The 14,308-nt window shown below is 35.0% G+C and overlaps 1 long non-coding RNA gene across 1 annotated transcript; it reads right to left on the reverse strand.

Moving 5' to 3' along the window:
- On the reverse strand, positions 6,833–10,893 carry LOC110272194. Its single transcript, XR_002363136.1, has 2 exons — positions 9,995–10,893; positions 6,833–7,075 (listed from the first exon to the last, which is right to left on the reverse strand). It is a non-coding gene; the product is annotated as an uncharacterized LOC110272194 (long non-coding RNA).

The raw sequence follows: 14,308 nt of genomic DNA on the forward strand, positions 1-14,308 counted from the left end.
GTGGGATCGACCTCACTCCCGTGAGTTTTTATTACTTGATACGACCCGGTGCACTTGCCGGTTAGTTTTGGGTGTTTTGGAAGAGATTCGTTTCTCACCAAAATATCTCATCAGTGGTTCTTTGTATGAATATGGAGATGGTGGTTCTTGATAATTGGAACATGGAGCACTGAAGTTTCTTTAGTTTTGACTTTGCCAACCAAGATTCGGGTAGTTCCTCCATCCACAATAATATGAATCACTCCTTGGGTGTGAGTAGTAATCCATGTGATCTCTCTCCGTTATTTTTCCTTAGCACAAAATACCAAACAAAATTAAACGCACCATGTGGTAAATAGGCAAGCAAAGAAGAAAGAACATAAAGGAAAATAAAAATAATAAAAAAATAAAAATAAAATATAAAAGAAAACAAAAATAAAAGAAAAAAAAATAAACTGAATAATTAAGAAAATAAAACAACTAATAAGCAAAAAGGAATATAAAATTCAAACACAATAAATAAAATAACTAGGGGGAATAAAACAACTAAGGGGACACCAAACTTAATTTCAGAAATTAAGAGAAAAAAATTTAAATAAAATAAATCAATTTTTTTTCGAAAAATTTAAAGAAATAAATTAAATAAAATTAAAGCAAAAACGCCTAATCTAAGAAATCAAACAACCAGTAGTTACCAATCACAGTCAATCCCCGGCAATGGCACCAAAAACTTGGTGCGGAATTTATAACCCTCAAACTAACTGGCAAGTGCACCGGGTCGTACCAAGTAGTACCTAAAGTGAATAAGGGTCGATCCCACGAGGATTGATGGACTAAGCAATAATGGTTAAGTGATTTACTTTAATCACTTAATTAGACAAACAGAAAAGAGTGTTTTGATGTTTAAAAGCATTAAACAGTAATTCAGAGATTAAGACAGCAAGTAGTAAATTGATCAGAAATCCTAATTAACCAAATATAAGAGGATTATATGTCATGTATCCCGTTAAGTCCAGATAATTAAAAATTTAGGAGAAATTGTTTTCAAGTTGTTGTTCAAGTAAAGAGCTTTTCCAAGTCATACAAGAACTCAATTAAAACAAGGGTCATACTTCCGTTACACCCAAATTCATAAGATAAAGAATGAAAAAAATTGTTGAATTATAAATCAATACATGAATTAAAATAGAAAAATAATAGTATCAATCTATACACAATAGACAGAGCTCCTAACCTTAACAGTGGAGGTTTAGTTGCTCATGGTTCAGAGAAAAAACTAGAATTCAGAAAAACTGTAAAGTGCGGAATGAGGTAGAAGAAAAGAGATTCAAGAGTGGCCCGAAGGGCTGATTCTTTTCCCTTTTATATCTAATCCTAATTAATGTAAAATATATTTCCTAAAAACTAATTAATATCTTTTCCTAATTCTAAAACTAATAAAAGTTTAAATCAAAATTAATTTAATTGATTCGTGTAGCCTTTGGAACGAATTGGGGACCACTTGGGTTAGAAGAGTTAACGTCGAACTTAGATTCCAAGTTCAGCTTGGATTGATGCGCATAACTCCCTTTTGGGGTCTTCAAGCTGGCGCTGTACTTGGAGATCTTCAAGTTCGGTGTGGGGTCGGCAAAGTGAATTCTCCTTGGAATTTCTTTATTGGCGCCGAACTTGAGGTGCTGTAAGTTCGGCGTGGAGGTTGTGCGTGCAGCTTTCCTTGGAGCTTTTGGGTTGGTGCCGAACTTGATTAAACTCAAGTTTGAAGTGGAGAGCTCAGCATGCATTCCTTTGGAAAACCTTGTGCTAGTGCCAAACTTGAGCTTTCTCAAGTTTGGCGTGGAGGAGGCCAAACGAAATAAAAAAAAAGGGTATACTATTATATATCGTTGGAAAGCTCTGGAAGTTAGCTTTCCAATACCGCTAGAATCACATCAATTGGACCTCTGTAGCTCACGTTATTTTTGTTTGAGTGCAAGGAGGTCGAGGTTGATAACATCATTCGCTTTCTTCCTTTTCTGCTACAAAATTCCATCAAAACCGTTCGAATGCTACCTGAAATAAACAAAAATTGCAAACAACTCAAAGTAGCATTCAGGGTGGCTAAATGTAATTAAATCTTGATTAAACTCAACAATTTGAATGCAAATTCACTAGGAAAAGATAGAGAAGATGCTTACGCATCAGTTGGCGTTGAACGCCCACTAGGGGATAGATATGCTGCTTCCTTGCTCCCCTTGGGGCGTTGAACGCCCATGAATGCCAGGTTTGGGTGTTTAACGCTGGCTTCAATCCTCTTGGGATGTTGAACGCCTGAAAGGGGGTAGTTTGGGCATTCAACGCCAAGTTTGGGCCATGATTTCCAAAGAAAGGTATAGACTATTATATATTCCTGGAAAGCTCTGAAAGTTAGCTTTCCAACACCGTTGAGAACGCTTTATTCAGACTTCTATAGATCCAGAAATACTTATTTGAATGCAAGGAGGTCAGAATCTAATAGCATCTGCTATGCTTTCTTTGCCTTTGAATCAGACTTTGCCAAAACTTGCCAAATTCACCCAGAATTCACCTAAAATCATAGAAAAAACACAAAAGCTCAAAGTAGTATCCAAAAAGTGAATTTTGCACTAAAATCTACAAAAACATAATAAAACTTAACAAGATATACTAAAAACAGTAGGAAAATAACATCAAAAAATGTATAAAATATCCGCTCATCACTAGGCTCACTCACTCACTGTCTGAGATGGGGTTCAACCGTCTTTGTGGTTGACGGGTTGGCTTAGCACTCTCCTTCAGGAAAATTCTATGAAGGCATACTTGAGGGCTTATTCCCACAATGTCACTTAGGCTCCATCCAATCGCCTTCTTGTACCTCTGGATAACTTCTAGGAGCTTTATTGAGAATGATTAGTTATTCTATTTCTAAATTTGAATTCTAGGTTTGGATGAGATCGTAACTAATTTTGTTTCAAATTGAGTTATGATATGATTCTTAAATGTGAAAGATTCAAGTTTAAAATAATAAGATGTGATTCGATTCAAGTTTGAAATTAGTAGGAAATCTCATACTATACATATGTATGCCAAGAGTAGAGGAAAAATACCAATAGCACACAAGTGTTTTATTCCTTTACTTCCCCACATATAAATGTATGCGAGTCTAATTCTTGGAGAAGAATTTTATGGTGTGTGGTGCGCAAAATTAGAACTCGCACAACTTAACTGGAAAGTGCACTAGGTCATCCAAGTAATACCTCAGGTGAGTGAGGGTCGATCCCACGAGGATTGTCGGATTGAGCAAGCAATAGCTACCCTGTTGGACTTAGTCAGGCAAACAATAAACGGAGTTGTTGTTGAAAATGCATAAATAATGAATAATTAATTCTTTGGCAAACTGTAAAGTCAATATAAGAAAACAGTTAAGGAAACAGTTAAGGTCTCGAACATGTTTATCTTTCCGGGTTAAAACTTCTTACTAACTATTTTAATAATGAATAATTCATTCTTTGGCAAACTGTATGTGATTAAAACCTAATCCCTTAGTGATTTAATCTCCTCTGATCCTTATCAAACTCCACTCCCATGGACATTCAATTCGAATTGGAGGGTGAAGTTCAGAAAACTAGTTTATACCACAAAGGCCCTAATCACCCTAGATCCCGGCTGAATAGATGTTGTTTATCCTCAAAAGATTGTGGATTAGCCGTCTAAGAGGTGTGTTCTCAAGCTGTGGTTCAAGCGAACTCTCCCGAAGATCACAAGAACCCATGTAGAAAAAAGGTCATACTTCCGTTCCACCCAGTTCATTAGATTAAGCACGAAAATACACCTTAGAATTGAATCAAGCATATATTAAAATAGAAAAGCAATAATCTGAATCCATAGAAATAAACAAAGCTCCTAACCTTAACCAGGAGGTTTAGTTTCTCATAACTTACAAAGAAAATAGAGTTCTGAAAAGATGTAAAAGGACGAAGATCCTAAACCTAATTGATCTCTTCCTTTAAATACTAACCTAATAATAAATGCTAACCCTAAAAGATATTATTTGAAAATAAATATAACAAAGATAAAATAAGATAAAGCTAATAAGTGCTAAATCCACTTGGAGACCCAATAGTGTATAACTTGGACTGCTTGCTGGCGTTCAGCGCTAGGATTGGGCGTTGAACGCCTAGAAGGGGGAGCTCGCTTCTGGTCTCTGCACCCTGCTAGCGTCAAACGCCAGGTTGGCATTCAGTGCCTAGGGAGGATGCTATCAGCATTTTCCTTTCTTGCTCTAGGCTTCTCCAAACTGCTCTGAATTTCACCTAAAACCATAAAAACACAAGAAAAACTCAAAGTAGCATCTAAAGGTAAATTTTGCACTAAAATCAAGTAAAATTAAATAAAATCTAACTAAAAATAATATAAAAGCAACTAGAAAAAGGGTATACGATGCTCACACAATGAACTTCAAATTTTATAAAGCTGTTGTTATCAAATGTTCTTTGTGTTTGTCATATCTTGCTGATCTTCCTTCTTTAGCTGCCAAAAAACTTGATTTTGTTGAAAATGTTGAATTTTTTTACTGGAACCACCTTTTTATTATTCAAAAATCTGTTTATCCTAATTTATTCTGTGAGTTCTATGCTAACATGACCTATCATAATAAAAATATTCACTCCTATGTAAAAGGCTATGAAATAAATTTGAACCAATAGACAATTAGTAAAGTCCTAGGTTACACTGATGATGATGTGAATACTTATACCTCTGGTAAATGGGATGAAGACTTAAATCTTTCGTACCAAGATGCCTTAGCCTCTGTATGTGTAAACATTTTCTTATTTATAGTCTTACTCCTAACCACAAATCCCTAAGTCCTATTCATGCTTAACTCCATCAAATTAGAAACCACATAATCTTCCCTCAAAACGGTTCATATTAAAGAGTTTTATTCTGTGATACATTAGTGTTGTATGCCATTCTCATGAAAATTGAAATTTCATTTGCATATTTGATGATGACTTGATGATACATATGTATGACTACATCAAGAGTGATAAGAATCTGCCAGTTTCATATGAAATGTTTTTAACTTGCTTTTTTAAATATTTTGGTGTTGACCTAACCCATGAGTCCTATAAAAATAGAAACTCTGAGCTAAAAGGGGATGGTGCAGTAAAGCAACAAAAGAAAAGACAAATCTGTTCAAAAAGTGTGGATGTCGATGAAGAAGAAGAGTTTCAAGACATTTCTCTTTTAGATCTTTCACTGGAATATCTTCCTCCTCAAGTCACAGGGTTCTTTTGAATGGTGATATTAAAGATGTCTTGCAAGAATTCATAAATCTGTTCAACCACCTCATCTCTTCTAGTTAACAAGAGAGAAAGTTTGATGTTTGCAATGAAAATGCATTGCGCAAGTCAAGAGACAGAGTGGTTGTACTTCTAAAGTGCGTCGACAATCTAAATGATGACGAAACACCGCAGTTGTAACACCTCGTTACCCTAAGACTTACCTCCAGCCGTAAAATGAGGGATAACAAGGTGTCACGACAGTTCTAAAGCTCATACATTAATAAATATAGGAGGAAATAGTAATACTAGGAGCCCGATGAAGGAATAAAGTTCAAAATCGCATAAGCGGAATTACAAAGCACAAAGCGTTCACACACGATAACTAAAAGCATAGAGGCACAAGATACAACATGAGACACAGTATAATAGAGTACTAGCCAAAGCCCGCGGAGTTTAGGCTGACTAGTCATATGCAGACATAATAGAGTTTTTGAGTTAAAATAGCTTATAAACCTTATCTCTCAAAGTAAGCCTCTAAGGCAACAGAGTATAATAACTAAATTGAGAGAACCACAGCATAATAACCAAAATACAGGATAACAAAAGATCTTCCACTCTGTCACCATCCGCAAACTCACCAAGGTGGGTTGCGACCTGCATCTGAAAAATAACAACATATGGTATGAGAACCAAAGGTTCTCAGTAAGGTAACAGTGCCCAATATATAAGATATAAGGTTCTGGAACGCCAGAGGCAATCCTAGAACTTCATGACAAATAGATATTCAAGCTTAACAAAAATAATTAACTTAAACTAAACACCATAAAAAGGTTTATCTAAACTTAGGGAATTTCTAACTAATACCAATCACACCGCTGTATCCCACAGCCTTCGCCAACCTAACCTCCGTGCGATCCCATTGCCACCGCCTTCCGATCCTCCTCAACGCCAATGAAACACATTTAATGCAGACAGGTAAAGCACAATTAATATTCATGTATAACACGTAAACCAACTAGCATTTAGACATATTATTCAAATAGAAATAACTCAAGTAATCAAAGAAAACAAGCATGTAAAATATGCGTATGATGAATCTCTATCCTATTTGGATTGTGATTTCACTTGTCGGTTCAAAATACCAACCCGACACATCCCCGAGATGTCGCCTTTCTACCACGACCAGGGATATAGTGCCCTGCTAACTCTTACTTTATCTTGTGCCCTGCGAGTTATAGTGCCCGGCACACTCTTTTGGGTTATAGTGCCCGAGTTCACTCTGGCAGTAGAAAGGCTATGCGAGCAGGAGATTGCCACAACCCTCACATCTCAATATAGGCGGGAGACAGCCTTGGCCCCTACGCCAGCACTGCTACCTCAGACAAGTGGAAGACTGCCACAACCCATGCCCGAGGCGCATAGTGTAACGTCCCGTCCAGTAAAATACCTTGCTTAAGTCGGGGTATTTCTACTAGAAAGAACGTTACGTGACCTTTTCTAATATTAACTACTTAATTACTGAGCCTTTGTATCGATTTCGCGTTTCAGTTTTAAGAAAATGCCAGAAAATTTTGTTTTTATTCATTCAAGACATGTATCAAAGATAAGCATTGCAAATAATAATAACAATCATATAAGTATTATTAATAGTAATTCTTATACATAAGAAGTCATATAAACTCAAATACAACACCTATCCATCTGTTAAAGTAAAATATCAAGGGATAATGGCGAGGGGACTCTATGAAAGCAATTAAAACCATAAAGAAAACCTACTAATCGCTCGCAGCTTCAAATTGCGTCTTCAAACTGTGTCACTGAAGGGGTGGAAAATTTGGGGGTGAGAACCAAACCACATCTTCTCAGTAGAGGTCGAGAATGCCGTGAAAGTAAAGAATAAAGCGCAAATAGTTAATTTCATTCAGAGACATCTAAAAGAAAATTAACCCTTTTTTTAAAAGCATTAGTTAATTCTTCAAAATCCTAGACCCATATTTTCTTTATAAAACTCTTAAAAGTTTCCTAGACTGTATGAATGACCAACCTGTTCCAAGCATAGGTTCATTAAGTCTATGCTGAACCAGTTTGATTTTTCATACTTTACTAGACCATAACATAAAAGAAGTTACCTACGCGGTATAAATGATCATCCTGCTCCAAGCATAGGTTCATTAAGTCTATGCTGAACCAGTTAGATACTTTATACAGAACTAGACCTCAAACGTACCAGTCACGGCCTTAGGCCCAAACAACTCAATCAACATCCAATCACCACAATCCAAATAATCAGTTACAAACACAAGTAATGAGGTTCAAACACAATCAAGAGCAATTACATCAAGTATAGCAATTAGCAATTAAACAGAATTATTCACTTAGGCAAACCAATTACAATATACACACCCAAACAATGTCACATAGATGCATATGATGAATGTCTAGTCCTAGTGCAGGCCATGAGCTCATGTGTCGGTTGGCTGCCCGCAATCCCGACATTTATCCGGTCACGAGTAGTCCCGATTTTCCCGGATACGATTTTCCGTTCCTAAATAAATGTGTATATAATAATAGCCGCTCATTTGAGACAGCCTCTGCTTACTGCAGGAAAATATATATATACTCTGCTCTGCTCTGGGGAAGCAGAAAATGGCTGTAGGTAACTTAGTTTCTCTACAGAAGCTTTGGGTTGCATTAAGCAACTAATATATATAAATATAACTCTGGGTTGCATCAAGCAACTAATATATATATACAAATATCTGTTTACTCTGCTCTGGTTTCTCTTTTCTCTGCATCTCTTTACTCTACTCTAGTTGCTCTGTTCTCTGTATCTCTTTAATTTTCTCTGATTACTCTTTCATTTGTATCTATATTACTCTTTTTCTCTTTATCTCTTTACTCTTTTGTAATTGTAAATATGCAAGCGGGACAAAACCCACGTCCTTGCTAACAACTTTATAAACCAAATATATTTTCTCAAAAGAATCAGTAAAGTTATTATCGTTAAATAAGTTTCAAGTATTCATTTTGATTAAGTCCTTTTGCTTTTATAAAAATTTCGACATAATCTCCTTTAAAAATAGGACTTAGCCACCCTTACGGGTTCCTTCTTTCTCAACATTTCATCAGCCTCTTTCAGTAGTTGCCACAACAATATATATTCTCAAAAAACATTTGATAATAGTATAGAAAATCTATTTCTTAAATTCCATATCCAAAATAATTGCCAACACAACTTGGCAGCCTGATTTCCATTTTGTTTTTAAAATATCAAATGAATTCGGAATCATGAAAACTTTATATCCATATGACCATCTCGGATTAAGCTTTCTATTAAACCAAAAATCATAATTTTTCGCTGACTCTAGCTTCAGGAATATAAGCAAAACCATGACTGCTCTGCAGTGTTTTAAAACCAGAAGACAGCAGCGGCATACAACATTCGAAATTTCATATAAAATCCAAATTAAATCCAACTAACTTCAAAATTAATGTGGTTAAACATAACTCATGCAAATTTCTTTCTCAATTAGTTCCATGGTCATACCATTTTTAATGAAGAAGTAACGTAGCTTCGAAGTTAGATAATTCTCTGCAGAATTCTGTTTTACAAATCATTGAACACAACCTCTTCCTAGTCCCATAACTCACTTATTAAAACATGGAAAACCCTGAAATTTAAATCACATATGCTAAACATACTTAATTTTCACCTCCAATTGGTTGCATCTCAATATCTATCCAGGATCAAAAGTTATAAACTCCCAAAGTTACTAATTTAAGAAAACAGAATCTGGTTTTTTCTGCATAATGCATCATCCTTCAAAAATTCATATATTTAAAACTACAAGTCCAATTGTTCTAAAATTTTACAGAATTAAAATAATAGGATAAATTTTTATTTAAAATTGGTTCCATTTCAAAATTCAAACTGGAAAATTTCCGATAGAAGAAACAAGTTGCTGCTGTGTTAAACGTTCTGCAGAAAAACCAGATTTGACATCCATAATTCAAAAATTTACCATAAATCATAAACTTAATGAAAAAGTCTCAAATTCACCAGTCCAACTCCCTATATTCACAAGCTTAATCCAAACTTAGTCCCACACAAATCCGATCATCATAGAATTAGTTATAGATTTTCAAAGTTTCTAATTTCATTTAAAGTAGTGCAGAAAATCAGATTCACGACTTAACTTTGAAAAATCATAACTAATGTTCCAGTTAATATGAAACCTTCAAAATTAAATCTCAACAATCACACTTAATATAATTTACTTAACATTTAAATTCTCATCATTTCAGTCACTATAGAGCCACTGATTCACTTTCAAAGTTGCTGTTTAATTTCAAGAGAACCTGATTTTCAGTAAACCATTTTGTATTCAAAATCCAACCCTTCAATACCCCTCAAAACCAATTCCAAATCAACCACCAACCAAGTTCATTAACATTACAATATACCAAATAACAGCTCAGCGACAACAAATCCAACATTATCCATTAAAATTCAGAAATTCTCAACAATTAGTCATCAAACAATTCCCAATCCACATAATCAATCAATATCACTAACCAACAATTCCAAATCACAATCTCAACCATTCCAATCACAATTTCAGCCACAATTCAATATTCACATAATCAATCAATTACTCACAGCTATTAAATCTATTTGCAGTTATTCAATAAACCTTGTAGGCATTCTTAAATTGAAATCGTTTTAAACCCCCTACCTCGATGTCGAAACTCGTTAGATTAAACGCTGGGAGCGGCTTTTCCTTTTGACTCACAGCAGTGGTAATTCCCACGCAAATCCGAATCTGGCACTATCTCTAATCATGCTCGCAACGGCGACAATTCCACAACAATAATGATAGTTACAGCGAAATAGGGAATTCAAATTGGATGGGAATTAAGAACAATTACAGCCCTGGGGATTTCAAGACAAGACATATACCAGAATCAACTCAGAACAAGCATGGCAGTGATAATAAAACGTGTAAATGGGTCATATTTAAGAAAAAGGTCAAACCAGAGTCAAGGTGGCAGTTTCAGTCTCAACACGACAAATTCAGCGGTGGCAGAGTAACTAACTCGCTGTGACAAGTGGGTGGTGGCTCCAGGCAGAATCGATGACAACGATAAGGCCTTGGCCTTTGGCGGCAACGACAATGATGCTTGGTGATAGCAGCAGCGACAGAGGGCCAGCGTCACCCTTCACTCGCGGTTTCTCCCCCCTCTGTTCGAACTTTATGCTTCCAGCCGCGACAACGATGGTGACGGGGTGGCAGCAACAGCTGCACGGCGACGGAGTGGCGGCGCTGTCCTTCGTGCACGAGCTCTCCTTCTCCTCGCGTTTGTCCTCTCCCTTGCGAGCGTTCTCTCTCTGTCCTCTGGCTCTGGCGACAGCGACGGCAACCGGCGCAGGGAGCAGCACGGCGCAGTGATCCTCCTTCCTCTCTTCTTCCTCTGTTCCCTCACCCTCTCCCTCTGTTCTTCGATTCCTTCTTTCTTCCCTTCTGTTTCCCCCTCGAGCTCCCCGTTCCCTTTCTTTCCCTTTCTGATTGTAGATTTAGGGATTTAGTATACAAATTAGGGATTTGTGATATTAGGGTTAAAATTAGGATTTTATAAAAGAATATGGATAGATATGAATAGATATTTTGATAAAATTAGAAAGTAGAGTAATTTTAAAATCAAATATACTCTCTTAAAATATTTAGGAACATCATTTATCAACATATTGCTAAGTTGAATTAATTATTTCTCATTTAAATTATAAAATAAGCATATTAATCACATTTTTATAAGATGTAGTTTAAACTCAATATTAATTATTCAAATTAAATGATATAACTTTTTATTATTTTTCTATCGCCGAAACTTTAATTTCAATGTACAAAATATCTAATTATAATAAAATTACTTAAACTTTAAGTATTTATAAAAATCCATTTAATCATTCCTAATAAATTAATCTCAAAGAGCTCAAACTAATAAAATAAACCATAATTTATCCATAATAGAAATTATTTAAATTATATAATTTTCAAAATACATAAAATAACCAACTATAAAAATTTACACAAGAATATTAATTGAATTAACTCCAAATATTAGTAAACTAATTTAATTACTCTTAATTAATTAATTTATAAAATAAGATATCAAATTAATAAAATAAATCGTAACTTTTTCAGGATAAAAGTTACTTAAATTAAATTATATAATTCTTTCTTATTTTTCTATTACTAAAATTTTACAAAATATTCCATTATATAAAATTACATTAAGAATCTTAATTGGTTTAAAATTAAATTATCTCTAAATCTATTTAATTATTTCTAATAAAATAATTTTTAAAATTATAAAGTTTAAACTTAATAAAATAAAATCACAATTTATTCATAATTAGATTTTCAAAAATGCAGGATGTTACACATAGCGAGTTACTAATATAACAATTCAGTAATACAACACAACTCATAGCACAATTCCGTAAACTATAATCCTTCATTTTCAAGTTTCAAACTCATCATCCATCACCAATATCTCAAGTTCATCATCAACCTAGCTCCCCATTAGTTAACAACACAAATCCACCTAACTGACATTCCAAGCCTAAGTCACTGTCTTCTAGAACCGGTATATAAATCTATTAATCTCAAACATAAACCCATCTATACTAGTCTTAGGGCCTAATTACTCGATAGTACTCCTAAACAGCAGCTCAAGGAAGTTTAGAAAGTTAGAGAACCTTTGAAAATGGAAAAAATCATTTTTTAGCAAAACAGAGTCCGTGCGTATGCACGCCCAAGTGTGCGTACGCACACCTCAAATTTGGACCATTACGCGTACACGCTCACATGTCGCATACGCGGGGTGCTGGACAGAGACCATTACCCGCGTATGGTGCATGAGGCCGCGTACGCATATTTGGGTTTTGGCCCATCCCGTGTACGTATGCATATGCCGCGTACACATGAAGGCCTGGCAAAGAGGCACACCCGCGTTTGGGGGTGCCCGCATACGCATGTACCTCAGATTGCAGAAAAATGTCAAGTTGCAGAAATTTCAATTTTAAATACCAAACTTTAAACGTTCATAACTCCCTCTACAAAGCTTCATTTTTCTCAAACTTTATATCAGTTTAAAGCTCTTGAAATCATCTTTAAGTTAAAATAAAAATCATTTGATTTCAATGTCTGAGGCTCAAGTTATGATCCTCCAAATTTCACCAAAAAATGAAGTTTTACACAAAAGAGACAATTTTCTAATTTTCCAAACTTCCACAACCAAACCAAATCAAAACATACCCAAACATCCCAAACTCAACCAATTTAATACCAAAACATACTAAATCCAGACCCAAGGTACCTCAACCACTTTCTTACCATTACACTCAAGATTACCTCCTCTCCACTCAATAATTTCATATATCCAATAAAATCTCAATCTCAAACATACAACTCCAACAATTTCAATAATTTCAATCCCTCACAAGCATTATTTACCAACACACGTATATATATCCTTCTCAATACTCATCAAACTCAAAGATCATCAACAATTCTCAATAAGATCATTAATCAATATCAATCATCAAAATCATCACAATAATCAAATTCACAAACATCAACAACCATTTTAATCCTATCCAAAGGTCCACTAGCCTAAGGTTCACGAAACATTATATACTACATAAAGGAAACCGAAATCATACATTGGCCAATTATCCTCCAGGCACAAAACCACTTCACCACAAGCTTTCAAGCCTCCACTCAACACCAAACAACACCAAGAACACTCTATATCATGAAAAACAACAAGAATCAAAGCTAGGGTGTATGACATTTAAATAAACATAAGGGTTTAGTAATATCTTACCTTGTCCAACGAGTTTTGGGATAAAATCCACTACTCACCCAAGCTAGATTATACTTAAACAACAAGAACACAAAGAAACTCTGACGAGCAGGCAGAAGTCGGCTATTAAGAAATCAATATAGAGAATGCGTTGAGAGTATAGTTCTTAACCAGCTAAGATCCGCCTTGTCAATTTAGAAAAGTTGTCACAAATTTTAAAAATAAAAATACTGGGAGTATGAGTCCCAGGTCGTCTCCCAACGAGTTGTAGGAAAGGGTACTAATTTATTAATTAGGAATTTTCTGAAAGAGTTTGAGTTTGGGTATTGAGCAATAATTATAAATGAGAGCAATAAAACTAAGAATTATTATTAATATAAAAAGCCTTGACTGGGGGAATGATTAATTGGAAGTTCCATCCTAGTTGGGATCTCTTAAGTGTAGTATCAAAAAGGTTGTTGTTTTCACTTAGTTAACCCTTACTAAATAAAAGGAAAGTCAAGTGATTAAGCTAATCCTTATTTGCAAATCCTAGTCCTCTCTCTTGGGAAGGTCTAGCGTTAGTAAATACAGAACTAGCCAACAATTTTCAATTTAACCCACACTTGAGCCTTCCAACTCAAGTGTCTCCTCTTAATCAACCCCCATGTCAAGTTTGGGGATCTACTCCATTGACATTAATATAATACTCAGAAAAATATTAGGAAAAGACATAATAAATTAAATAAAATAAAATAGAGACTAAAAATTAATTAAAAGTAAAAGTAATCCTCTTCACTAACAATTCATGAAATAATCCAATTATAACTCTAAATAAAATAAATAAGGATATGGAAGAGTAAGGGACAAAGTAAACAAACTAGAATAATGTCTTCAACGGAGGTAATGACTTCTTCAATATCCAAAAGCATGAAACAATAAATGTAAAGTGAACCTAGAGGGAAAGTAATCCTCTCTAAATTTAGATCTAAAAACCTAAAAACTATTCTAATGTATCTAAAACTGTATGTCTATTATGTCTAAGATGTGTGTTGAGTCTCTGCATGTTCCCTGGCTTTATTCTGTGTTTCTAGGCCGAAAACTGGGTTAAAATGCGGCCCGAAATCGCCCTCAGTATTTTCTGTTAATTCTACAGATCGCACAGGTCACGCGTACGCGTCATTCACGCGTTCGCGTCATTC

Source organism: Arachis ipaensis, chromosome B05, assembly GCF_000816755.2.
Source record: "Arachis ipaensis cultivar K30076 chromosome B05, Araip1.1, whole genome shotgun sequence".
Taxonomy (NCBI): domain Eukaryota; kingdom Viridiplantae; phylum Streptophyta; class Magnoliopsida; order Fabales; family Fabaceae; genus Arachis; species Arachis ipaensis.